Genomic DNA, 27,674 nt, shown 5'->3' on the forward strand with positions numbered 1-27,674 from the left:
TTAAATAAGGAACATAATAAGGGAATAGAAATCAGGTGTGCGTAATTAGACAAAACAAAAGGGAAAAGGAAACATGGATCGGTGATGACTAGAAAGCCAGTGATGTCGACCGCCGAACGCCGCCCGAACAAGGAGAGGAGCCGACCTCAGCCGAAGTCGTGACAGTACCCCCCCTTGACACGCGGCTCCAGCAGCGCGCCGACACCGGCCTCGGGGATGACCCGGAGGACGGGACGCAGGGCGATCCGGACGGAGACGGTGAAACTCCTGTATTAAAGATGGGTGTAGGATGTCCTCCGCCAGTACCCAGCATCGCTCCTCCGGGCCGTACCCCTCCCACTCCACGAGGTACTGAAGGCCCCTCGCCCGACGCCTTGAGTCCATGATGGTTCGTACGGTGTACGCCGGGGCCCCCTCGATGTCCAGAGGGGGCGGAGGAACCTCCCGCACCTCAGACTGCTGGAGCGGACCAGCCACCACCGGCCTGAAGAGAGACACATGGAATGAGGGGTTAATACGGTAATCAGTCGGGAGATGTAACCTATAACAAACCTTGTTCAGTCTCCTCAGGACTTTAAATGGCCCCACAAATCACGGACCCAGCTTCCGGCAGGGCAGGTGAAGGGGTAGGTTTCGGGTCGAGAGCCAGACCCGATCCCCCGGTACATACACCGGGGCCTCACTGCGGTGGCGGTCGGCACTCGCCTTTTGCCGCCTGATGGCCCGTTGTAGTCACACATGGGCAGCATTCCAAGTCTCCTCCGAGTGCCGAAACCATTCATCCACCGCAGGAGCCTCGATCTTGCTCTGATGCCATGGTGCCAGGACCGGCTGGTAACCCAGCACACACTGAAAAGGAGATAGGTTGGTGGACGAGTGGCGGAGGGAGTTTTGGGCCATCTCCGCCCAGGAAATGAACACCGCCCTCTCTCCCGGCCGGTCCTGGCAATAGGACCGCAGAAACCTACCCACATCCTGGTTGACTCTTTCCACCTGCCCGTTACTCTCGGGGTGGGAACCTGAGGTAAGACTGACCGAGACTCCCACACGTTCCATAAACACCCTCCAGACTCTTGACGTAAATTGGGGACCCCGATCAGAAACTATATCCTCAGGCACCCCGTAGTGCCGGAATACATGGGTGAACAGAGCCTCCGCAGTCTGTAGAGCCGTAGTGAGACCGGGCAAAGGAAGAAGACGGCAGGACTTAGAAAACCGATCCACAACGACCAGGATTGTGGTGTTACCCCGTGACGGGGGAAGATCCCATCACGAAATCCCCTGATAGATGTGACCACGGTCGTTGCGGAACGGGAAGGGGTGGTTCCAGCAAGAAGCTGGAATTATGGGAGTGGGATCCGTGGACCTCTCCTCTGTATCATACAGTCGAGACAGTGCGTCCACCTTAATGTTCTGGGAACCTTGTTTGTAGGACAGGGTGAAAACAAAACGGGTGAAAAACATGGCCCACCTTGCCTGGCGAGGGTTCAGTCTCCTCGCTGCCCGAATGTACTCCAGATTTCGGTGGTCAGTCCAAATGAGGAAAGGGTGTGTAGCGCCCTCAAGCCAATGCCTCCACGCCTTCAAGGCTCCGACAACAGCCAACAACTCCCTATCCCCCACAGCATAGTTTCGCTCCGTCGGGCTGAGCTTCTTCGAAAATAAAGCACAGGGGCGGAGTTTTAGTGGCGTACCCGAGCTTTGAGATAGCACAGCTCCTATTCCAGCTTCGGACGCGTCCACCTCAACTATGAACGCTAAGGAGGGATCCGGATGCGTCAGCACGGGAGACGTAGCAAACAGAGCCTTCAGGTGACCAATAGCCCTGACCTCAGCCGAAGTCGTGACACCTACACATTAATTTTAATACATCTCGTTACTCAGCAAAAAAGTGCCATCTGCACTTAGTTATCAGTTAATCGGACTATTCTCAAATGTATTGAATTGACTTATTTCCAGAATTTGAGTTTGGGTTTTCAGTATAGTTTTCTTATGTTGGTGCGGCATATTATTCTGTTTTAATGTTTCTCCTGAATCACTATGATAAATAAAATTGCTTTTCTTCAGTGTTTTTTTTTTAAACAGAGCTGAGATTTACTTTGAAGTGCAAAGTAGGAATAGGCTTACAGGTGAAATCAGTCATTGAAACAAGTATGACGGTGTAGCAGGTAGGTTGGAATGCCGTGAACCAAGAGGTTGTGAGTTCATATCCCGTTTTGCTCTACGACCCCCACAAGTGTCACTGAACTTGTCTGAATGTACTGTGTCCCATACAAATGAATGGAGGTATAGAGCTAGTTCAGTGCCAACAAAAATGAGGGGTTAAATATGTGTAAAAAATATATATATTTCCTGAGCTTTCTTATATCACCTAGATATAGGACAGACACTTCAAAACCATATTCCTTATGATTTATTTTTTGACTGTCTTTTTTGCCATTTCTGAATGTGTTATTCAATACATTTCTATGGGCTATAGTAGTAAAGGCCAAATTCAGTATTATCAAATCAGGTGTGTATATATATATTTTTATACCTAAAGGGTACTAGAATTCAAAAACAAATAGCAATTCCATATGTTAGCTTAGTACCCCCACCCGGCTTAGACTTTTAGTGGTTTTAAACTATTCACATAACTTTTTCTGGTTGTGTTGAGGAAACCATCGGAGGAGAATGATAGCTACGGTGTACAATCAAATTGGCTGCAGTTAAGGGATTCAGCTCTTTACTGGTAGTGCTATGATGTGTGTGTGCAGGCGCACATACACAAACACACTCTGCACTCTGCTTTTCAAATCCAAGCACACACACTACACTACATAATATGCATACATACAGCTCCGACTCACATAACCTCTGAGTCACACAGTATGCTACACACACTCTTGCCGAGATAGACACACTCCTACGCCAAACTGTACACCACTGAGCAAAGGGCAATGATACACACCAGTCTCATCTAATGTGGAGGGAAGGTAAGCTAGTTTCGATCATATACGTGTTTGTTGTTTGTAAATACTCGTCTTAAGTCTTTTGGTTAGTATTGGCTGTGTGGGATGGTTATGCAATGATTGCTTTGTTCTGTTCTGTTCTGTAGGTATTGCTTTCATGCACATTTTGGGAGCAGATTGTATTTGTTTGAAAAAGAGGCAGAGGTCTTAGATTCAGTTGATTGAGTACTTTGATTCTGCAAGGGAAGAGGTGAAAACGTCTACTAGCTACTTGTTGGCATTGACAGTGTTGGTTCAGACACCTTTATTATACCTCCTCTCTCTCTTGTCCGTTCTTCAGTACTTTCTCCTCCTCCCCTTCCTCTCCTCTCCTTCATCCCCATCTGTAATCTGTGATGCTGGGTGTATGACCTTTCCGTCTCCTCTACCGAGTCCAGGTCCCCTCAGACCACATTGCCCTTCTCCCTCTGATCTAGGGGGCATCCTATTTTAGCAGCCGCTCCGAAAGGAACCAGTCTAACCCAGATTCACTTAGGGGACTGTAAGCGAGAGAAAGTGAGGGAAAGCAAGAGAGCGTTAGAGACAGAGGGATACTAGACATATTGAGAGAAGCTAATTTGAGGTATACAAATACAAGTTCTCCCTCCAACTTGTGTGTTATGGTTCTGGACTGGGTCACCATGGGTAACCTAGCAGACCGGGTTGGGACCAGGAAGAGGTTCATCATGGGGGCAGACTCCCTCCAGAAGCACCTGCTCTCTGACTGCACAGACGTAAGTGTGTCTGGTCTACACTTCTGCTTGGGCTGTGTTCGAGACTCTAGAGTTTGTAGTGAGGAAACGGATGTTTTTTGTTGTACACTTTGGGTTTCTTTAAGTTATTTAGACAAGATTAAAGAACCCTTTACTAAAAAAAGGTTCTATATAATATACCCAGTGAAGGGCAAAGAATCTTGAACTTACAATTAACATTCCCCTTAAATTTGTTTCAGCTGTTTCGCATTGACATTTTTGTCCATATTAATGATGCTGCTGCTGCTGCATGAGTTTGCTTGTTCAGGAACATGGCTAGCTGGCGTACGATACCGTTTGCTTTCTACGGCAGGGGAAGATTAAAGTCATATTTTACAACATTGTTGCTGAGGTCTGTGTGGCAAACAGCAAGGTTTATACAAACCTGTGCTGTCGCGAACTAAATGCTAGCATGCAATAGGAAATGATGTGTATAATGCATGCGCTCTTGGATAAAATAGGGGGGGTTCTATTTAGAACCTTTTGGTCAATTCAAAATGTAACTGCCATTCCAACACCAACTGCCATAACGGCATGATGATGCCAGAGGATGGTGGTTGAACTAACTTGCAAGTAACCTACCAAATAAGCACATTACAATTCAAATATATGAAGCCAAAGTCATATGATAAACTATAGGCTCAATAAACAAAGATGAAACGTTATTAGAATTTGACCACATTTCTAAGCTAGCTGGCTAGCTAACCTAGCTAGCTAAACATAAAAAGCTAGGCTACTTCAATTCACTACTTTACAAGCTAGCCAACTAACCATTTAAATGGGCTAAATTATAGGTGGGCTATGCACAGGTGCAGTAATCTGTGAGCTGCTCTGTATGTGTGAGATCTGCTGTTTGGGGGGTGTTGAGAACGAAGCAGGAGAGACACTTTTGTTGTTTGCTGTAACTAATGGACAAAGTTGTATTGTAAAGATATCAGCCAGAGTTGACATGGGCCATCATTCAAACAAAGAGATGCCTCCCTGGCCACCTGTAAATATTTCCAAACTAATTAAGCAAATAATGACAAATTCCATGATTTAATTGTTTATTAAATTATATTCTTAGCAATACATATTACTATGTAATAGTAGTAGCCATAAATGTCACCATGCATGGTTTTACAGTATATGGAACCATTTTGGTTTCAGTGAAAAAAAAACCTCTAGGGTTCTGATCAAAGAACCCTACAAAAGGTCTCTATATAGACATTTTAGGGTTTTCATATATGAACCAAGTGATTGGACCCTTTTTGGTTCTACAAGGAACCTTTTTTTCCACGAGTGTAGGTTCAGTAACGGTGGATTATGGGTTATGCTCTCTGACTGTAACAATGAAATATAGTTTCAGATGTCTAGAGGAAACAATATTGTGACGATACTGTGGTTTTATCATGACACTTTCTTATGCATCATACATTCAATACCAGTCGGTGTCCTGGATTGTCTGTGAAGTGGAAAGCTAACAAACTATAGATGAGATACATATGATATTCTGCTTAAGTACCCATACATACAGAACTATAGATACTTTGTGTACTTGTATGTAGTTGTATGTTGGCTACAGAGGATAAGCACTGCCGGATAGGCACAACACAATCATCATAAGCTGACTAGGTGACAAATGAAGACTGAAGAATGACCAATGACCATACACAGTGGTAATGATGACTAATGCTGATTTACTGATCTTCTTCACAGTCTTTATCAATTATCGCCTATTGGATGTAAGGGCCATCCACACCAAGGACGATAACTGTAACGATGAATAATACATACAGTGGGGCAAAAAAGTATTTAGTCAGCCACCAATTGTGCAAGTTCTCACACTTAAAAAGATGAGAGAGGCCTGTAATTTTCATCATAGGTACACTTCAACTATGACAGACAAAATGAGAGCAAAAATAAGGATAGGATTTTTTATGAATTTATTTGCAAATTATGGTGGAAAATAAGTATTTGGTCACAAGCAAGATTTCTGGCTCTCACAGACCTGTAACTTCTTCTTTAAGAGGCTCCTCTGTCCTCCACTCGTTACCTGTATTAATGGCACCTGTTTGAACTTGTTATCAGTATAAAAGACACCTGTCCACAACCTCAAACAGTGACACTCCAAACACCACTATGGCCAAGACCAAAGAGCTGTGAAAGGACACCAGAAACAAAATTGTAGACGTTCACCAGGCTGGGAAGACTGAATCTGCAATAGGTAAGCAGCTTGTTTTGAAGAAATCAACTGTGGGAGCAATTATTAGGAAATGGAAGACATACAAGACCACTGATAATCTCCCTCGATCTGGGGCTCCACGCAAGTTCTCACCCCGTGGGGTCAAAATGATCACAACGACGGTGAGCAAAAATCCCTGAACCACACGGGGGGAACTAGTGAATGACCTGCAGAGAGCTGGGACCAAAGTAACAAAGCCTACCATCAGCTTGGGCATTGAAGATGAAACGTGGCTGGGTCTTTCAGCATGACAATGATCCCAAACACACCGCCCGGGCAACGAAGGATTGGCTTCGTAAGAAGCATTTCAAGGTTCTGGAGTGGCCGAGCCAGTCTCCAGATCTCAACCCCATAGAACATTTTTGGAGGGAGTTGAAAGTCTGTGTTGCCCAGCAACAGCCCCAAAACATCACTGCTCTAGAGGAGATCTGCATGGAGGAATGGGCCAAAATACCAGCAACAGTGTGTGAAAACCTTGTGAAGACTGACGGAAAACGTTTGACCCCTGTCGTCGCTCTGGATAAGAGCGTCTGCTAAATGACTTAAATGTAAATGTAAAATTGCCAACAAAGGGTATATAACAAAGTATTGAGATCAACTTTTGTTATTGACCAAATACCGTGCCTTGCGAAAGTATTTGGCCCCCTTGAACTTTGCGACCTTTTGCCACATTTCAGGCTTCAAACATAAAGATATTAAAACATTTTTTTTGTGAAGAATCAACAACAAGTGGGACACAATCATGAAGTGGAACGACATTTATTGGATATTTCAAACTTTTTTAACAAATCAAAAACGGAAAAATTGGGCGTGCAAAAATATTCAGCCCCCTTACTTTCAGTACAGCAAACTCTCTCCAGAAGTTCAGTGAGGATCTCTGAATGATCCAATGTTGACCTAAATGACTAATGATGATAATTACAATCCACCTGTGTGTAATCAAGTCTCCGTATAAATGCACCTGCACTGTGATAGTCTGAGTTCCGTTAAAAGTGCAGAGAGCATCATGAAGAACAAGGAACACACCAGGCAGGTCCGAGATACTGTTGTGAAGAAGTTTAAAGCCGGATTTGGATACAAAAAGATTTCCCAAGCTTTAAACATCCCAATGAGCACTGTGCAAGCGATAATATTGAAATGGAAGGAGTATCAGACAACTGCAAATCTACCAAGACCTGGCCGTCCCTCTAAACTTTCAGCTCATACAAGGAGAAGACTGATCAGAGATGCAGCCAAGAGGCCCATGATCACTGGATGAACTCAGAGATCTATAGCTGAGGTGGGAGACTCTGTCCATAGGACAACAATCAGTCGTATATTGCACAAATCTGGCCTTTATGGAAGAGTGGCAAGAAGAAAGCCATTTCTTAAAGATATCCATAAAAAGTGTTGTTTAAAGTTTGCCACAAGCCACCTGGGAGACACACCAAACATGTGAAGAAGGTGCTCTGGTCAGATGAAACCAAAATTGAACTTTTTGGCAACAATGCAAAACGATATGTTTGGCGTAAAAGCAACACAGCTCATCACCCTGAACACACCATCCCCACTGTCAAACATGGTGGTGGCAGCATCATGGTTTGGGCCTGCTTTTCTTCAGCAGGGACAGGGAAGATGGTTAAAATTGATGGGAAGATGGATGGAGCCAAATACAGGACCATTCTGGAAGAAAACCTGATGGAGTCTGCAAAAGACCTGAGACTGGGACGGAGTTTTGTCTTCCAACAAGACAATGATCCAAAACATAAAGCAAAATGGAATGGTTCAAAAATAAACATATCCAGGTGTTAGAATGGCCAAGTCAAAGTCCAGACCTGAATCCAATCGAGAATCTGTGGAAAGAACTGAAAACTGCTGTTCACAAATGCTCTCCATCCAACCTCACTGAGCTCGAGCTGTTTTGCAAGGAGGAGTGGGAAAAAATGTCAGTCTCTCGATGTGCAAAACTGATAGAGACATACCCCAAGCGACTTACAGCTGTAATCGCAGCAAAAGGTGGCGCTACAAAGTATTAACTTAAGGGGGCTGAATAATTTTGCACGCCCAATTTTTCAGTTTTTGATTTGTTAAAAAAGTTTGAAATATCCAATAAATGTCGTTCCACTTCATGATTGTGTCCCACTTGTTGTTGATTCTTCACAAAAAAATACAGTTTTATATCTTTATGTTTGAAGCCTGAAAGGTGGCAAAAGGTCGCAAAGTTCAAGGGGGCCGAATACTTTCGCAAGGCACTGTACTTATTTTCCACCATAATTTGCAAATAAATTCATAAAAAATTCTACAATGTGATTTTCTGGATTTGTTTTCTTCTCATTTTGTCTGTCATAGTTGAAGTGTACCTATGATGAAAATTTCAGGCCTCTCTCATCTTTTTAAGTGGGAGAACTTGCACAATTGGTGGCTGACTAAATACTTTTTTGCCCCACTGTAACCATAAACATTGGCGAGCATCCACACCAGCGGACCTTTATCGTTTATCATACGCCTGTCAATCAATGGATACATGCATCCTACTGCACGCTGTAGGCCTATTAAATAGGAGGTAACACAGACCATTTAGTGCTTCAGGGTGTATTCCTTGTCACAGTGACAGCTGCAAATCATACTTCAATAATAATATAATGACAAATAGTTACAAACTCATTTAAATGTAGCAATTCAACAACAAACGCTGTTTAGCCTGCACACCTTCTACATCATTGCTTGCCTCGTTGCTCAAGTGGTTTGCAAAGTGATTTCCATTTTTCGAATGATTGCCAATTTCCCTTTTCGCTGTGCTCATCTCTCTGCCTTGTCCTGTGCAACCATTTGCAACGCATCAGTGCAACAATCTTAACATCACAGGACAAAGTGATCACACCAATGCACTCTCTCTCCTTGACTTTCCCTGACAGATCATTCGGCCTATTTTACATTCAGCAATTAGCTGAATTGTTTCTTATTACGAGAAGGCTATTAGGCCTAGTAAAAACAACAATTATTATTCAAAAATGAATGTCCTCAGGAACAGCTGGAGGAGAGACGCTATAGTGTAGCCGAAGTAGGAAATATTGTCTAGATATTAGGCCATTCATTAGCTAAATAGCAGATCTATAAATATTTACTTGTCAAAGTGAATGAAAAAAAAAGTCATCATATTATGAAAGAATCAGGCTGCGCTCTGCACTTCCGGACAGGCGCTCCACAATAAATTAGTCCTACATTTTTAAATTAGAAAAGTATTTTACCTAGGCTACACAGCGCAATCTGGAATGTATACTTTTTTATTAAGTGAGTACCAATTTTAGTCGAGTGCTGTAAACTGCTGTGTATAGGCTAAACTGAATAACCACTCAAATGTCCTGTTTTGAATGCTTCATGCTGAAATAACTGCATACAGCCTAGGTCTGATTATGCAACCCTTTGAATCAGTTATGGGTCTATTCTAGACAGCTTACAAGGTCCAGAAATGCACATTAGCAGGCCATTCATAGTGTGTATTTTTGTCAGGATGTATCATTGTTAACAGATAGGCCTACCAACATGAAATATGGCCTTCTCATGCACTTCTTGTTCGTGGATCATCATTCTCCCATGTCGTCCTATAATGAATGTGGCCACCAGTATGCTCACACATGGCCAGCTACTCAGGCAAGCTTACCGTAAGCAATGCCTCCTCTACTCTCTGAGCAGCCTCTTGCAAATAAAACCAAGAACGCTTCAATAGAACATGTTTTTGATTGGTTCGATGTTTTATCGTTGGAGGGACAGGGACATTTTGTTGATAGCTCCCATTATCATTCTCCACTCTTTTTGTAGTTATCGTTGTAGTGCGAATGCTCCTGTTCACCGGAATTAGAATATATATTTTTTTAAATTATCGTTCGAGTTATCGTCCTAGGTGTGGATGGCCTTTTAACCAATCAATTTAATTTGATATCATTAATTAATCCTACTCTGGTGCCTTAATTACAAAACATCAATCACTTCCAGACTATTGATTCAACTGTCTTGTTTAACAAGTGTTGAATGGATGAATGGGGGAGACGTGACAGATAGAGGTAGCAGATAGTCAGAGAGATAAAGTAGGTGAGTTCAATCATAGTGTGAAACGCATTACTAAGCTGTATGACAGTGAGGGAGTCTTTACTTTAGCTTTCAGAGTGGATACTGTGCATTGTGTGATCTATTTGCAGAGAAGAAGGTCAAATTGTTCAGGGGGCCATTTTTAGGTGTGACGTTCATGTGCTCGGGGCTTAGCTGTGACACTAGTTCCATCTGATGATGTCCCAAGCGCCCGACCATTGACGAAAGTTGTATTTATTTTGGTAACATGGGCTGCACGGATGTTTCCAGCTGAAAGTGTGCCTGCCTTTACGTCTGTGTGCTGTGTGTGTGTGTGTGTGTGTGTGTGTGTGTGTGTGTGTGTGTGTGTGTGTGTGTGTGTGTGTGTGTGTGTGTGTGTGTGTGTGTGTGTGTGTGTGTGCGCGCATGTACAGAACCAGTCAAAAGTTTGGACACACCTACTCATTCAAGGTTTTTCTTTATTTTTACTATTTTCTACATTGTAGAAAGACCTCGTGTCTATATCTGCCTGTGTGTGTGTGTGTGTGTGTCTGTCTGTCTGTCTGTCTGTCTGTCTGTCTGTCTGTCTGTCTGTCTGTCTGTCTGTCTGTCTGTCTGTCTGTCTGTCTGTCTGTCTGTCTGTCTGTCTGTCTGTCTGTCTGTCTGTCTGTCTGTCTGTGTGTCTGTGTGTCTGTGTGTCTGTGTGTGTGTGTTTGTGCACCCTTTTGGAACGACTCAATGATGTAAAGCCTGTCATTTTCAAATGAGGGGGTCTGAGTGATATCCATCCTGGGGTCTTTGTCAGCAGATCTGCCTTCTTCATGGTGGTCATCCATAACAGGCCTGTTGCAGGGCCCACCTCCCTCCCCTGTTCTGATTGCACTGAGAACTGCTTTACTACCCTCTCTGAGACTTTACTTGGGCTGAGACTGATGAACTGTGTGGCTTTATCACACTTTTAGTATTCTGGGAGAGATAAATTCGGCAGCTCTGGCAGCGCCCATACATCTGCATGTAATGACTTAAAGACTTCACTCTCAGTGGGATGATTGCATTGAGATCTATGGCCTCGATAGCCTCCGCAGATCTAGGCTCTTAGATCAACCTAACTGCAGCCCTCTTGGGATCCTATGGTCGAAGTGTTTTAGTGCAGACTATGGGGTTTATTTGATCACCTGTCTCACCTCAATTGTCCCTTTTTTCTCAATGCTGAGAAATTGCAGACCAGTGTTTATTACATGGCCTGGGAAGGGGTGAGTTTAAGATAAATTACTTCAGAGTAATATTGCCGAAGGATAAACTATACTTAATTTGTATTTCGTAACAAGGACAGGGCAGTTGTATTGATTTGATTATCACTTTTCTATACACTGTTTTAAATCATATCCCACCCTTACATTGTTGCTCACTTGAGAACAAGAGAGAAAATATTTATTGCCTGGTTTCACCCAGCAAACAGGCGACGTCCTAAAGACATTAGGGGACATTCCTATTAAGTCCCTTTAAGGGTTTCTACGAGACATTATCCCACTGATGTTCTGAGAACGTTATAGGAACATTATAAAATGACGCTCAGGATCATAGAAGGACGTTCAGTACAGTCCATCAGGGAACGTTACAAAATGATTCCTATTTGGTTTTGATTGGATATGATCCATGGGACATTCAATGATAGTCAAGTGGACGTCGCATGATGGTCCCAAGGGAACGTTCTCCTGGGGACCATTGTCTAGCTCTCTGAAAGTTACCTGGACATCACTGAGGACCATGTCAAGACCTTTTTAGGATGCTCTCAGGACTTTAATTTGACTAGTCATTAGGACGTTGTGCGATAGTCCCAAGGGAACGTTCTCTGTGGGACTTTGTCTAGGTTCCCTGTAATTTACCAGGAGGTCCCCGAGGACGTTTTTTGGACATTGTTGGGATGTTGTGTCATTGTCCTCTGGAGTTTTTTTTCTCTTTCTCATTTTGTTCCAGGGACATTCCCAAGGATGGTTTGTTCCAGGGACATCCCCAAAGACATTTTTAGTATGTTCTCAGACACAACGGTCCCCTGGACACAATGTCCCAAGAACGTCCTGAAAAACATCCTGGGGGACATTCCTGGAACAAAATGGGAAGTTGACAAAAAAAACCTCCAGAGCACCATGACACAACATCCCAAGAATGGGACGTTTTTAGGACGTTCTTGGGATGTTGTGACATGGTCCCCTGGAGGGTTTTGTCTAGTTCCCAGTTTGTTATTAGGACGTTCTTGGTATGTTGTACTAAAGTACTGTTGTGAGTTTGGGTGGTCCTGTCCAACTTTTCCTTCACTTACTAAAGCATAATTACAGTGTTTGAGATGAAAACAGCGGTGATAGTTTGCTGTAGTTAAGCTCTTTGAGGGAATTGTTCAGAAATTATACATATCTTGAGGTGTTGCATATCTTGAGGTGTGAAGGCCAGTCATACTCTGGAGACCTTCATAGGCCTAGGGCTCCAGTACTTACTGTCTCTCATTGTCAATTCGAGACCGTGGGACTATAAGGTTCTATCAGAAATGTTTGTCAAAAAATTAGTTAGTCACATATAATTAATTGATGTTGAGATGGTTCGTCATATGTCTGAAGTTAGATTTTTGAAAAAGCTAATTTTAAGCAGAAAACTGTAGACTAGGAACTTCTACCTGCATAAACCCAGTTGAATATGGCACTACACGGTTCTCCCTGCTATCCAATCACAAGCCTGAACAAATACAGACCTTATAGCTGAACCCAGAGTGACATTTCAGAGCCATAAGGTTCTATCTGTGATTGCACCCCCCTCTCCCCCATAAAAACGGATTTTGATACTCTGCAATTTAGGAACCTTTCAGGTGAGGACCTTAATGGGTTATGAAAGGAGAATTCACTACAAAATAGTTTTGTGATCTGGGATGTGAAAACTTTGATGCTTAATATCTCAGAACAATGCTTTGCGCAGTTAGAACTTTACAGTCCCCAGGACACTAAGTATGGGTAGCTGCAGCCCAATATGGCCACCAGAGTATTGGTTAGTCGGTGTGTCGAAAGGAGTGGGTGTATGGCAAGTGAATCAGCTAATTGGGCAGATTTGTTGCCACTCAAGACCGTTTTGCGTAGCTGATTGGGCTGCACAATGAGTCGATAAGCCGGCAATCAGTACACAGGTGTGTTATCGACGTGCATGCCGACCTGAGGTGTTTCCTAATGGGCAGCTGTATCACAGTCATGTCACCGGCAGGAGCTAACTTGGCCATTTTTCCCCCTCCCATGATTTTATTTAAAGTTAGTTAACAGCCATATAAGAAATAACTAATTTTGATAACCATCTAGATGTCACTTTGATACACACATTTACATACAACTACACCAGGACAGTGCCCTTTGCTCCCGTTTGCCAAGCACTATTGTCTGGCAACAGCATGGGAATAGCTACCTAGTAGCCAATATCAGGGTGACAGTCACAGAAAGTACGCACTATGATGCATGAAGTAACTGTACACCCATCATCCATACTTTTAACCCTCCCCCACAAAAAAATCTGTTTTATAAGTGAAAATCTACAATGAAATATGACTAACACTCATTCTCTGGCTTCAAAAGAGAAGTCCAAACTCTCACGGTATGGTACAGTAGCTCAATGTACGGTAGTTGCATGGTAGAATAAAAAAGCTTCTAACTAACCTATAGCATAGCTCTTTCGACACACCCACTCCTTTCCACACACCCACAAATTTCCTTTCGACACACCCACTCCTTTCCACACGCTTACTATATTCTTTTCGACACACCCATTTGCCCATACTCCGCTCGCCATATTGGGTTACAGCTTCCCCCTTCTCCTCTTTGTGCCAGACAGCTTTCTGCATCAAAGGAGCAGATATTTAGCCCCAGACCACATTTTGAGCCCCCTGGTTTGACCCCCAGACCAAACATCCCCTTTTGGAACCAAAACAAAAATACATAAAAGACTGTGAGAATTATAATTTGATGAGAAGGAATCTATATCTCTCTGTTGTTTGTTTGATTCCAAAAATAAACTTTTGGTTTAGTCTGAAATGTAAAAAAAAATATATATATATATATATATATATATATATATCTTGAGTCATTTGATCATGTGTTGGAATCTAACGTACCGTATGCTTTCCCAAAGCTGATCATTTTGAAGGGGATAAGCACCCAAATTAGTTTCACCTTGATTCCACAAGAGCGGTTACCTTAGGGACCAACTTCTGCAGATGCTCGAGATCAAGGTCAGCCATTTCTAGCCTCCTCATCAGATGTAATCTTAATGAACAGTGTGTATGTGTGAGGGTGTGTAGGAGAGAGAGAGAGAGAAAGATGAAATATTGAGTGCCAGTCAGGACATATAGTATACCTGTGGGCCACTCCAAATGCCCCATACAGTATAGAAGAAGGATTTCAGAATATCCAGCTATATGTACTACATTTTCAATCTCTGGGCTCTGTGCTTCTATGTGGTGATCTCAATGTCAGGACTGCCGTTGAGGTGGACTATATAGACACAGAGGGAAACACCAATCTACTTTGAAAGACATCTCCTTAATCCAAAAATCCCTATTCGGAGAAAGAGTTATGGTTGTGTGGTTTACAAAATGGGGAGAACGCTACATCAGCTCTGCAAAAATCTACAGTTTCTATTGTTAATGGTAGAAGGTGACTCTCTTGGCAGATTCGCATATCAAATACAATTTTATGTCACATGCGCCAAACAAAAATGGTGTGAAATGCTTTGCTTACAAGTTTTTCCCCAACAATGCAGAGTTTAAAAATAATAATACAAATAAATAGTAAGACAAGGAATTTAATAAAATACACAAGAATGGAGCTACTGTATGCACAGATCAATGCGTAGAGGTACGAGATATTTAAGGTAGAACGAAGGCAAGGTACTGTAAAGTGACTAGGCATCACGATAGATAATGTAAATAGCAAAGTAGAGAACAGAGTAGCAGCAGAAGTGTGTGTGTGTGTGTGTGTGTGTGTGTGTGTGTGTGTGTGTGTGTGTGTGTGTGTGTGTAGTTCCTTCAGAAAGTACTCACACCCCAATCCAAGTTGCATGGATTGACTCTGTGTGCAATAATAGTGTTTGACATGATTTTTGAATGACTACCTCATCTCTGTACTCCACACACAATTACATACAATTATTTGTAAGGTCCCTCAGTCGAGAAGTGGTTTTCCAATGCCTTACAATTGGTCAAAATTGAAAAGGCAGACATTGAATATCCTGTTGAGCATGGTAAATTACACTTTGGATGGTGTATCAATAAACCCAGTCACTACAAATATACAAGCATCCATTCTAACTCATTTGCCGGAGAGGAAGGAAACCACTGAGGGATTTCACCATGAGGCCAATAGTGACTTTAAACCGTTCCATAATTTAATGGCTGTGATAGAGAAAACTGAGGACGGAAAACATCGTAGTTAATCCACAATACTAACCTAATTGACAGAGGGAAAGAAGGAAACCTAAAATATTCCAAAACATACACTAAAGTAATGCTGAAAATAAATTACACAGCAATTCACTTTTTGTCTTGAATACAAAGTGTTATGTTTGGGGCTGTAAAGGTTTTCTGGTGAAAGAGAAGCGGACCAAAAAGCAGCATGGTGGTTATTCATGTTCTTTAATATATAAAGAAACTACACATGAGATAACTAACAAAAACAACAAACGTGAGAAAACCTAAAACAGTCCTATCTGGTGCAATCACAGAGACAGAAACAATCACCCACCAACACACAGTGAAACCCAGGCTACCTAAGTATGATTCTCAATCAGAGACAACTAATGACACCTGCCTCTGATTGAGAACCATACTAGGCCGAAAGCATAGAAATACCCAAAACCTAGAAAAACAAACATAGACTGCCCACCCAACTCACTCCCTGACCATACTAACTAAATACAAAACACAGGAAATAAAGGTCAGAACGTGACAGGGGCAAATCCAGTACAACACATTACCGAGTACAACTCTCCATATTTTCAAGCATAGTGCTAGCTGCATCATGTTATGGGTATGCTTGTAATCATTAAGGACTGGGGAGTTTTTCAGAATAAAAAATAAACAGAATAGAGCTAAGCACAGGCCAAATTCTAGAGGAAAGCTGGTCTACTTTCCACCAGATATGAAGAGATGAATTCACCAGCAGAACAATAACCTAAAACACAAGGCCAAATCTACACTAGAGTTGCTTACCAAGAAGACAGTGAATGTTCCTGAGTGGCCGACATAGAGTTTTGACTTAAATCTACTTGAAAATCTATGGCTAAACCTGAAAATGATTGTCTAGTTGTCTAGCAATGATCAATAACCAATTTGACAGCTTTTTAATCCAGGCTGTAACACTACAAAATGTATGGATAAATCAAGGGGTATGAATACTTTCCGAAGGTACTGTATGTGTGTTTGTGTTGTGTCGGTGTGTGTGTGTGTGTTAGGGGTGTGTGTGCGTTTGTAGTGTGTGTGAACGTGTGTGGGTTTTGTGTGGGAGTGTATACTGTATATGGAACAGCTCTGTGCTAGGAGACAGTGTGGGGGATTACTCTATAACCTTCATTCCATATGAACGTGTTAATGCCTTTACATTCATGCCACAACTAGCCCTGTCAGACCACTGCCACATCACCCTTTATCTTAAAGGAAATATGGAGTCAACAACATTCCCAAACCAGGAACCATACCTATTCAATCTCCCATTTACAAATGGAAAAATACCAGTACACAGCACACGAGACAGCATTAAACAGCAAATCAATTGATAACATGCTGAACTGGTTTCAGCAGGTAACATTTTGCTTTCGGAAAGAAAACAATTTGGAAACAAATGAATTATATTGTACAAACTGGTAACATAATCATATACAAACAAAGTGCCCAAAGAGAAATGGTTTGGCAGTGAATGTATTACTGCCAGGAAAACGGTCAAACCAAAAACAAACCCCACAGACCAGGTTGGATGTATAAAATATTACCTGGCCCTAAAATGATATAAAAAGTTACTACAAGATCAAAACAAAAAGCTGTCTCCATGTCTAATGAGGTTGAAAAAATTTAAATGGCAATAAACCTAAACATGTTTATAAGAACATTCCATACATAATAATAAGAACATTCCATTCGAAATGGCAGCATTTTCAAAAACTACTTTGAAAAACTGTATGGAAATACAGAATGCCAGAAATGAACTTAGACTCAGACAAAATTAGTTGATAAATTACAACATTTAAAGACCAATGAAACCCATTAGATATAGCCATGACAATAACAGAGCTGAAAAAGAAAATCAAAGCCCTCAGTACAGTAAAGCCCTTGGGCCAGACAGTATCTGCACTGAGATGTTGAAGAGACAGCAGCCCTAAACTGCAGGATGCCATATTCAACACTCTTCAACCTAGTGTTGAAGGTAGATTATTTTCCAGTAATACGGAATAAAGACACGTAAACGGGCACTGAAGCTCTGAGGAGCGTGGCACCTGATGACACATGGATGGAGATAACGTGAGTGTTTCTTAAAGCTGACCTCTGATTGGTTGTTGAGCAGCCATTTTTAGTTGTGATGGGATATCTTTGCCCTCAGAATAGCCTCAATTTGTTGGGCCATGGACTCTACAAGGAGTTGAAACCATTCCACAGGGTTGCTGGCCCATGTTGACTCCAATGCTTCCCACAGTTGTGTCAAGTTGGCTGGATGTTCTTTGGGTGGTGGACCCTTCTTGAAACTGGAAACTTGAAAACCCCAGCAGTGTTGCAGTTCTTGACACACTCAAACTGGTGCACCTGGCACCTACTACCATACTTCGTTGAAAGGCACTCAAATCATTTGTCTTGCCCATTCACCCTCTGAATGGCACACATACACAATCCATGTCTCAATTTTCTCAAGGCTTAATAATCCTTCTCTAACCTGTCTCCTCCCCTTCATCTACACTGGTTGAAATGGATTTAACAGGTTGACATCAATAAGGGATCCTAGCTTTCACCTGGATTCACCTGGTCAGTCTATGTAATGAAAAGAGGTGTTCTTAATGCTTTGAACACTCAGTGTCTATAGAATCTAGTTTGACCGGTGGACACAAGAAGGATTCCAAAAGGGTTCTGCAGCTGTCGCCATAGGGGCACCATTTCTGGTTCCAGGTAGAACCTTTTTTGGTTCCAGGTAGAACTGTGTTGGCTTCCATGTGGAACGCTATGTGGAAAAGGTTTTACATGGAACCCAAAAGGGGATCTTCAAATGTTTCTCCTATGGGGACAGCCCGAAGAACCCTTTTTGGTTCTAGATAGGGGTGGCAGGTAGCCTGGCGGGTAGGAGTGTTGGGCCAGTAACCAAAAGGTTGCTGGATCGAATCGCCAAGCTAAAAAGGCAAAAATCTGTTGTTCTGCCACTGTGCAAGGCAGTTAACCCACTGTTCCCCGTGCACTGTGGATGTTGATTAAGGCAGCCCCCCAGACCACTGATTCAGAGGGGTTGGGAAGACACATTTCAGTTGAATGCATTCAGTTTTACAACGGACAAGCTATCCCCCTTTCTTTTTTTTATACAGCACCTTTTTTTCTAAAAGTGTAGTGATTAGTGCTCTTCTGTCTCGCCTGCCAAGTATGTCTCATTAGCAGTCAAATGAGGGGCGTTGCCTTTACAAACCAAGGTTTTGTGTTCATTTACAGACGTCAAGCTTACTGGGAAATCCTAGGAAGTCGTGCCAAGGGAGAAGCAGAACTGATCTTCAATGTACTCCGGCGCACAGAACGCATATACTTACAATTATCATGGGCGAGTCAGAATAGCGCTAATCATTAGTGTGCATCAGTCACACTAGGATAGGACTAATGGGAACACATCCACCTTCAGCAATTTATCACAATTCAACCCCTTATTGCAAAGCCATTAACCCTTTTGAATGGTGCCATTGCTTTGCTTAAATCACAATGAACAGCAGATTTGTAGCACTCAGGAGACATTTGCTTGTTATCAGCATTTACACAGTGACCTACGTTTCCTCTCTTGTTGGCATGCTAGACTGCCATGCCCTCTGGCAGGCTGATAGGGGTGCCATCTCTGCAAGGCATCTCCCTATTGTAAAAAGGTTCTCCAGAGCATTGTATATTTAGAATCTATTCAGTTTATCCCTGCATAGTACACACTGTGTGCTGGCGTAGTGCAAACTAAGATGAGTAGTGTGGACAGGAGGCCAAAGATCCGCTCAAGACTTATCTGCCAGATGACTCAGGGGGAAGGCTCCAACCAGGCAGCAATTTAATCAATCTGATTAAAGGGAAATTCTGTGTGTTTTTTTTAGCCACTCCAAGGCAGGCCAGTGGCCATTCATTGAATTCTGTCTTGTTTGCTCTTATCACTTGATGGTGGGTGTGTGCGTGCAAATGGACATTTAGGTAGAGGTATAGGAGTTAAAATACTTGACGAGAGTTGGGCAAATAGCTAGATCTGCCTAACAGGTTGGATGGACGTTTATGTACACTTACTATCTGTACAGCAATTCAGTTTTGTTTTGCAGAAGCATGTACAGTATGTCAGAAGCAGGGATGGAATTTTGTGATTTTAGGGGAAAGGCTATTTGGCCTTCAAGAGATATTTTGATTTGATTAACACTTTTTTGGTCACTATTGTTAGGTTCTTATTTTTTAGAGTAAATAACTCACAGACACTAGATAAGCTTTAACCAAGTTTAATTCTCCCCAAAGGTTCTGTACAGCTGTAAATCAGACAACCCAACATTTCTCCCAACACAGATACATACAGTGCCTTGCGAAAGTATTCGGCCCCCTTGAACTTTGCGACCTTTTGCCACATTTCAGGCTTCAAACATAAAGATATAAAACTGTATTTTTTTGTGAAGAATCAACAACAAGTGGGACACAATCATGAAGTGGAACGACATTTATTGGATATTTCAAACTTTTTTAACAAATCAAAAACTGAAAAATTGGGCGTGCAAAATTATTCAGCCCCCTTAAGTTAATACTTTGTAGCGCCACCTTTTGCTGCGATTACAGCTGTAAGTCGCTTGGGGTATGTCTCTATCAGTTTTGCACATCGAGAGACTGAATTTTTTTTTAGCTATAAAACTGCACACTCTGCCTGGCAACATGGAGGAGGGCCCCGCGCAACTGTGTTACGCTGCTGGTAACACTACAGTGACAAGCGTTTGTAACCCTGGCCAGGGGTCTCAGGAGGGGAGCCCCAGGGCAGTTACCAGATGCACTTATGGAGGAGCAACATGACCTTAACATGGAGGTCCCTACTGACTGGATACTCTGGAATCTGTGTGAACTTGATGAATCTGTTGTCATTCTCCAGGGATTTTAAGTTCGTGGACAGAAGATCAGGTTCTGTCCAAGTTGTTGTCTTTTCACTCAGTCTGGAATCTTCATTTTAAGGTAATTTTCCATTGCAGGGGACCGAGATTGAATGTTTTAAAGACACTTTGTGACACATGTTTTGTAAAAGCACTACACAAATGATTTTGGACTTTTGGAAAAACGTAAAACCCTTTCCGGCTGTCAAATTACCTGGTGGCCTCATGGGTGGGACATTATTCACTATTTTCATAATTTCCTTTTTATGAATTATATAAAGTGTAATATTGGAATGCAAACTCAAAATTGAATACATTTCAACTCTCTGTCTTCTTTTTTTAAAGCTCATAACTCATGTGAGGTGTGTGTGTGTGAGGTGTATACTTTGGTTTTCAAAGTAGATTTGTTTAAGACTACCAAGAAACACTGTGACCCTGACATAGCCTGCTGCAGTAAAAGGTTAAACAAATCTCGCAATGTCAGGGGAGTCTGGCTTTGACGGCGAAAAAAACATCTTCCTGTAGTTCCGAACACATCAGGCTGCATTACTATATCGGACAATGAAAAAGTCCTGAAAACAAAGGCTTTCCTACAAGAAAAGCAAAAATGTCCAAACTTCAATGGACAGTGGTGAAGGGCAGTGGACCGCTTAACAACAGATGTCGTGACATGGAAGCGAGCTAGCGAGCATCAAGATGCGTCACAGACAAGGACAGCGTTGGCTCCGAGAAAATCGTTCAGGATTCCGGTCGATCTCTGAGGACATCCAGAAAATGGAAAAAACTCCCAAAAATAACCCACGCTGTCGACGACGTCTTGGCACAGAGCAAAAACATTAGAGAGAAGAAAGCAGATAGAGTGAATGGAAAAAATAAACAGCTAAGTGTCAATGTTTTGTATTTTATGTTATGTTCACTTCAGGGAATGAATATGACTGAAATGATCTTACCTGAGCCAGGCATCCATCTGGGAGAGTTTGGTTCTCTGTCAAGCTGGACAGAAACCTTTTTCTTCCTCTCATAGAGATTCTGAGTAGACTGCGTAAACAACAGTTTGTGGTTGTATGTTCGTTATCCTCGGAATAGTGTGTGTGTGTGTGTGTGTGTGTGTGTGTGTGTGTGTGTGTGTGTGTGTGTGTGTGTGTGTGTGTGTGTGTGTGTGTGTGTGTGTGTGTGTGTGTGTGTGTGTGTGTGTGTGGTGTTTTGGAATGATTTCAAGTGTTTCACAGAAAAACACACAAGGGTGACTTAACAGCTCACAATGCATTGCCACTATTCATGGCCACAGGCAGTGCCAAGAGTGTGTCCCCTACAACATGTCTTTGTACAGATCCACTGCAGTTAATAGAAGAGGTAATAGAGTTGAGTATACCTAGTTTATATACTGTACGCATACACACACCACTTAAACACACCAGCATAAATGTTAACCTTGAACCACAGAGGACTTTTGTTAAGATGTTTCCTCAGTCTAATTGTAATTTTCATTCAGCCCATTGACTCAATCAATAGCTCCATCCCTGCAGCATTAGCAGGAAATCACATCCATTGCAAATATGCGTAAAAATCTCATTAGTCTCTCCCTCTGATGTTTTCTGAGCTTCTCCTTTGAACAGACTTTACACGTCGATATCCCTGTCGACTTGCAGTTAACTACGGGACATTCAATTCTACCCTCCAGAACATCAATAAAAGCGATGGATTGATTTATGTTCATTCTTTGGGGGGCACCTAACTTGAAGTCTTTTAATCAGTTTGACCGGAGATCTGTTTCACTTGAAGTGAGCAAATCACATGATCTAAGTCTGGCTCCAAGTCACAATGGTCATATATCACACCACGGGGTTGCTAATATTTAAAGCACAATAGTCAATAGCACTATTACTGTTTGTTACTACTCAGCAGCAGTACAGGATGCCACTTCTGGCTTGCTAAGTTCCTTTCTTAGTTCTTATCCTCTTTCAAAGCACTCTCTGCTCTCTAAGGCTGTTCAGCACTGCCCTGGACTGTACCAGTGGGTCAGCGTAATTCTCTGTGACTAAGTGGATATAACACACACGCACGCACACATATACACATGTCCACACACGCACGCATGCACACACAGATAGACACACACACACACACACACACAGACAGACAGACAGACAGACAGACAGACAGACAGACAGACAGACAGACAGACAGACAGACAGACAGACAGACAGACAGACAGACAGACAGACAGACAGACAGACAGACAGACAGACAGACAGACAGACAGACAGACAGACAGACAGACAGACAGACAGACAGACAGACAGACAGACAGACAGACAGACAGACAGACAGACAGACAGACAGACAGACAGACAGACAGACAGAGCCTTTTGCTGCCATCTCTCCATGGGTGAGGAAACCATTAAGCACGATACCTCTCCAAAACTATCTTGCTGTTCCCCACTCCCATTTGCCATCATTCATTAATTCTATAATTCATTTGCTTTCATTTTTTCTCTCGTTTCTCTCTTGCCCTCCCTCTCCCTCCTAAAACAGAGGTCCCGCCACCATGGAGACACATTTACAAATAAGCCTTTTTCTCAAATAAACTGTCAAATCTGCAACCAAGAGCAGAATTAAGTATTGCATGAAAGGAGAATAACAACCCCTCATTCTTTCTCTGTCCCCCTCTCTCACACTCTCTCGCTCTCTCTCACACTCTCTCGCTCTCGCTCTCTCCCTCTCTCCCTCTTTCTCTGCTCTCTCTCTCTCTCTCTCTCTCTCTCTCTCTCTCTCTCTCTCTCTCTCTCTCTCTCTCTCTCTCTCTCTCTCTCTCTGCTCTCTCTCTCTCTCTCCCTCTCTCTCTCTCTCTCTGTCATTCTCCATGTCTCTCTCTGGCTGTGCAGAAGTGTGACTGCTTGCTCAGTCTGGAAGCTTACTCGGCTGACCAGAAGCGACGTGTGTGTCAGTGTCTGAAGGACAACATTGAAAAGCAGCTCCAGCTCCAGAGGAGTGCGCCGTTCTCCCCTCCTGCTGACCAGGTAGGAGTCACACACACTGTCATGCAGGTGAAAGAGGACCCAAAAGCGACTTAACAGAAACAGAGTTTATTTAAGTCCAAACAGGGAATAACAGAAATCCTCTAGTCTGTAGAGGGGAATAACTGGAGAAGCGGCCACAGACTGCAGGTCGCCGGGTAGGCGCAGGCCGTAGTAGACAGAGACACCTGCTCACACGCAGCATCTGATGAAGGCAAAAACACGACAGGACAGGGCGATACACAATCACAGCAAAAACACGACAGGACAGGGCGAAACGCAATCACAGCATGGTGAATACTAAACAAGGAACCGACGGGACAGGAACGGAACACAAAGGAATAAATAGGGACTCTAATCAGGGGAAAGGATCGGGAACAGGTGTGGGAAGACTAAATGATGATTAGGGGAATAGGAACAGCTGGGAGCAGGAACGGAACGATAGAGAGAAGAGAGAGCGAGAGAGTGAGAGGGGGAGGGGGAGAGAGAGGGATAGAAAGAGGGAAAGAACCCAATAAGACCAGCAGAGGGAAACGAACAGAATGGGGAGCACAGGGACAAGACATGATAATAAATGACAAACATGACACACACCCTCATCCTGCCACTTATTGGCTCATTTGTGATCACAATCATCCCTGCTCCAGTTCACTCACCGGGTCATTGCTGAAGCACATGGCTTGTACTATACATATGGTCAGAGCCAATCAGTGCACAGTGTGTGACTGTGCTTCTCCAATGCAGTCTGCTGCTGTATCCCTTTTTTATCATATCAAATCCAAATAAAATAAAATAGTATTTGTAACATGCACCGAACACAATGGATGTAGACTTTATCGTGAAATGCTTGCTTACAAGCTCTTCTCAATGATGCAGAGTAAAAAAACACAAATATAAAAACACAATAGTAATACAATACACAAGAATGGAGCTATGTACAGGAGGTACCAGTACCAGATCAATGTGCAGAGTTGCGAGGTGTGTACAAGGTGTGTGTGTGCATGTGTTTGTGTTGCATCGGTATGTGTGTGTGTGTTATGTATTATGTATGTAAATGTACTGTATGTTAATGTGAGAGTGTCAGTGTAGTGTATGTATTTAGTGTGTAAACAGTGAGCTTCACAATTATTGAAACAGTACATGTTTTGTTGTTTTGGTTCTCTACTTCTGCACTTTGGATTTAAATGATACATTAACTACAAGATTAAAGTGCAGATTGTCAACTTGAATTATAGGGTATTTTCATCCATATCGGGTGAACAGTTTAGAAATGAAAGCACTTTCTGTACATAGTCCCCATTTCAGTGGACCAAAAGTAGGAACTCTGGAGCTCTGTCAGTCCATTTTAGTGGACCAAAAGTATTGGGACAAATTCACTTCTATGTGTATTATGTGTATTAACTAAAACAATAATAAGTATTTGGTCCCATATTTCTAGCTTGTTCGGATGTTGTCTGTAGTCCATGGCTTCTGGTTGGGGAATGTACGTACAGTCACTGTGGGAACGACGTCATCATTGCACTTATTGATGAATCCAGTGAAGGATGTGGTGTACTCCTCAATGCCATCGGAGGAATCCCGGAACATATTCCAGTCTGTGTTACCAAAACAGTCCTGTAGCTTAGCATCTGCTTCATCTGACCACTTTTTTATTGATCAAGTCACTCGTGCTTCCTGCTTTAATTTTTGCTTGTAAGCATGAACCAGAAGGATAGAATTATGGTCAGATTTGCCAAATGGAGGTTGAGGAAGAGCTTTGTATGTGTCTCTATGTGTGGAGTAAAGGTGGTCCAGAGTTTTTCTTCCCTGCATTAAAGTCCTTGGCAACTTGGAGCGCCGCCTCTTGGTGAGCGTTTTCCTTTTAGCTTATGGCGGAATACAGCTCATTCAGTGTGGTCTTAGTGCCAGCATCCGTCTCTGGTGGTATGTAGACAGCTATGAAAAATACAGATGAAAACTCTCTAGGTAGGTAGTATGGTCTACAGCTTATCATGAGATACTCTACCTCAGGCGAGCAAAACCTTGAGACTTCCTTAGATATTGTGCACCAGCTGTTATTTACGAAATACATAGTCCGCCGCCCCTTGTCTTACCAGACGCTGCTGTTCTAAAACATGTATCCGGTTTGCAACAAGGCACTATAGTAATAGTGCAAAAAACATAGCACTGTAATGACCTTTTAGTCAAAGTGTTATGTTTGTGACAAATCCAATACAACACATTATTGAGTACCATTCATAATTTCAAGCATACTGATGGCTGCATCATGTTATGAGTATGATTGTAATCATTTAGGACTGGCGAGTTCTCAGGATTGAAAAGGAATAGAGCTAGGCAGAGGACAGTTCTTTTAAACTGCACACGCTGCAACTTTTACCAAGCGATCACACCAGACTGGAAATAATAAGCTTGTTCTACTGTAATCTACACCGTGTGAAAATGAATCACTCACATCGATATTGTATTTTAATAAACCCAATATATTGATCTGTTTTAAGCAATAGATTTTGTGAGATTGTGATGACTACACAGACAATTCTTCAGTGTTGAATCAACAGTGTGTCCACACTTTCAAGTGTTTAATTAACAGTGTGCTTAGTGCGAACGCTGCTACACTTTGTCAGTGTTAGATAATTAACACTTTTAGTGTTATGCAATAACACCTCAGTATTTTTCACACAAGGAAGTGTATTTGCGCTAATGGAGTTATTCAGTAACACCTCAATTTTCAGGTGCACTTTTTTTAAAGAATGAAGGGCGTCTAAAGTCTGCTAACGTGCTAGGCTAATTAAGCCAATAAATCAGTATTGGCATTACATTGAATGCTAGTTCCCGCTTTGGTTGAAATTTAGCTTAATTTTGAACAGAAGATATCTAGCTCACTCTTTTGAGTGTTAAGATAGTTTTTTTTATGAGGTAATATGCTTGTGTAAACACTTCATGTATGCATAGTTTGCCAATACTCTGTTTACATGGTCAGATAGCTAGCTAGTTCTGCAAGTCAATTTGCTTTGGCTAACAATCTTCCATGTTAGCTCGTGGTTGGAATTTATTCAGTCATTCTATTCAGTCATATTTGTATACTTTATATTCATGTTATGTAAATACACTATCTTGTTTTATGTAGCGAATGTACATTTTTTTCACATATTCACATACAGTGGGGCAAAAAAGTTTAGTCAGCCACCAATTGTGCAAGTTCTCCCACTTAAAAAGGCCTGTAATTCTCATCATAGGTCAACTTCAACTATGACAGACAAAATGAGAGAAAAAAATCCAGAAAATCACATTGTAGGATTTTTTATGAATTTATTTGCAAATTATGGTGGAAAATAAGTATTTGGTCACCTACAAACAAGCAAGATTTCTGGCTTTCACAGACCTGTAACTTCTTCTTTAAGAGGCTCCTCTGTCCTCCACTCCTCTACCTGTATTAATGGCACCTTTTTGAACTTGTTATCAGTATAAAAGACACCTGTCCACAACCTCAAACAGTCACACTCCAAACACCACTATGGCCAAGACCAAAGAGCTGTGAAAGGACACCAGAAACAAAATTGTAGACCTGCACCAGGCTGGGAAGACTGAATCTGCAATAGGTAAGCAGCTTAATTTGAAGAAATCAACTGTGGGAGCAATTATTAGGAAATGGAAGACATACAAAACCACTGATAATCTCCCTCGATCTGGGGCTCCACGCAAGATCTCACACCGTGGGTTCAAAATAATCACAAGAACGGTGAGCGAAAATCCCAATACCACATGGGGGGACCTAGTGAATGACCTGCAGAGATCTGGGACCAAAGTAACAAAGCCTACCATCAGTAACACACTACGCCGCCAGGACTCAAATCCTGCAGTGCCAGATTTACTTAATGTCTCTGGAGCGGGAACCCTCACCGCCGACCACTGACTAGAGGACGTGAGTGGCGCCTCTGGACTGGAGGGAGACTCTTGCGGATGCGGACTGGAGGAGACTCTTGCGGATGCGGACTGGAGGGAGACTCTTGCGGATGCGGACTGGAGGGAGACTCTTGCGGATGCGGACTGGAGGGAGACTCTTGCGGATGCGGACTGGAGGGAGACTCTGCCGGATGCGGACTGGAGGGAGACTCTGCCGGATGCGGACTGGAGGGAGACTCTGCCGGATGCGGACTGGAGGGAGACTCTGCCGGATGCGGACTGGAGGGAGACTCTGCCGGATGCGGACTGGAGGGAGACTCTGGCGGATGCGAACAGTGACTCATCGTGGTAGTCTGTAGACTGTCGCCGGACGCTCTGGACTGGGTACTGTCGC

At 42.7% G+C, this 27,674-nt stretch overlaps 1 pseudogene; it reads left to right on the forward strand.

The window, feature by feature from the left end:
* The window catches only part of LOC124006637, a 169,816-nt pseudogene that overhangs the window by 39,171 nt on the left and 102,971 nt on the right, over positions 1–27,674 (forward strand).

Source organism: Oncorhynchus gorbuscha, linkage group LG20 (genome assembly GCF_021184085.1).
Source record: "Oncorhynchus gorbuscha isolate QuinsamMale2020 ecotype Even-year linkage group LG20, OgorEven_v1.0, whole genome shotgun sequence".
Classification (NCBI taxonomy): Eukaryota; Metazoa; Chordata; class Actinopteri; order Salmoniformes; family Salmonidae; genus Oncorhynchus; species Oncorhynchus gorbuscha.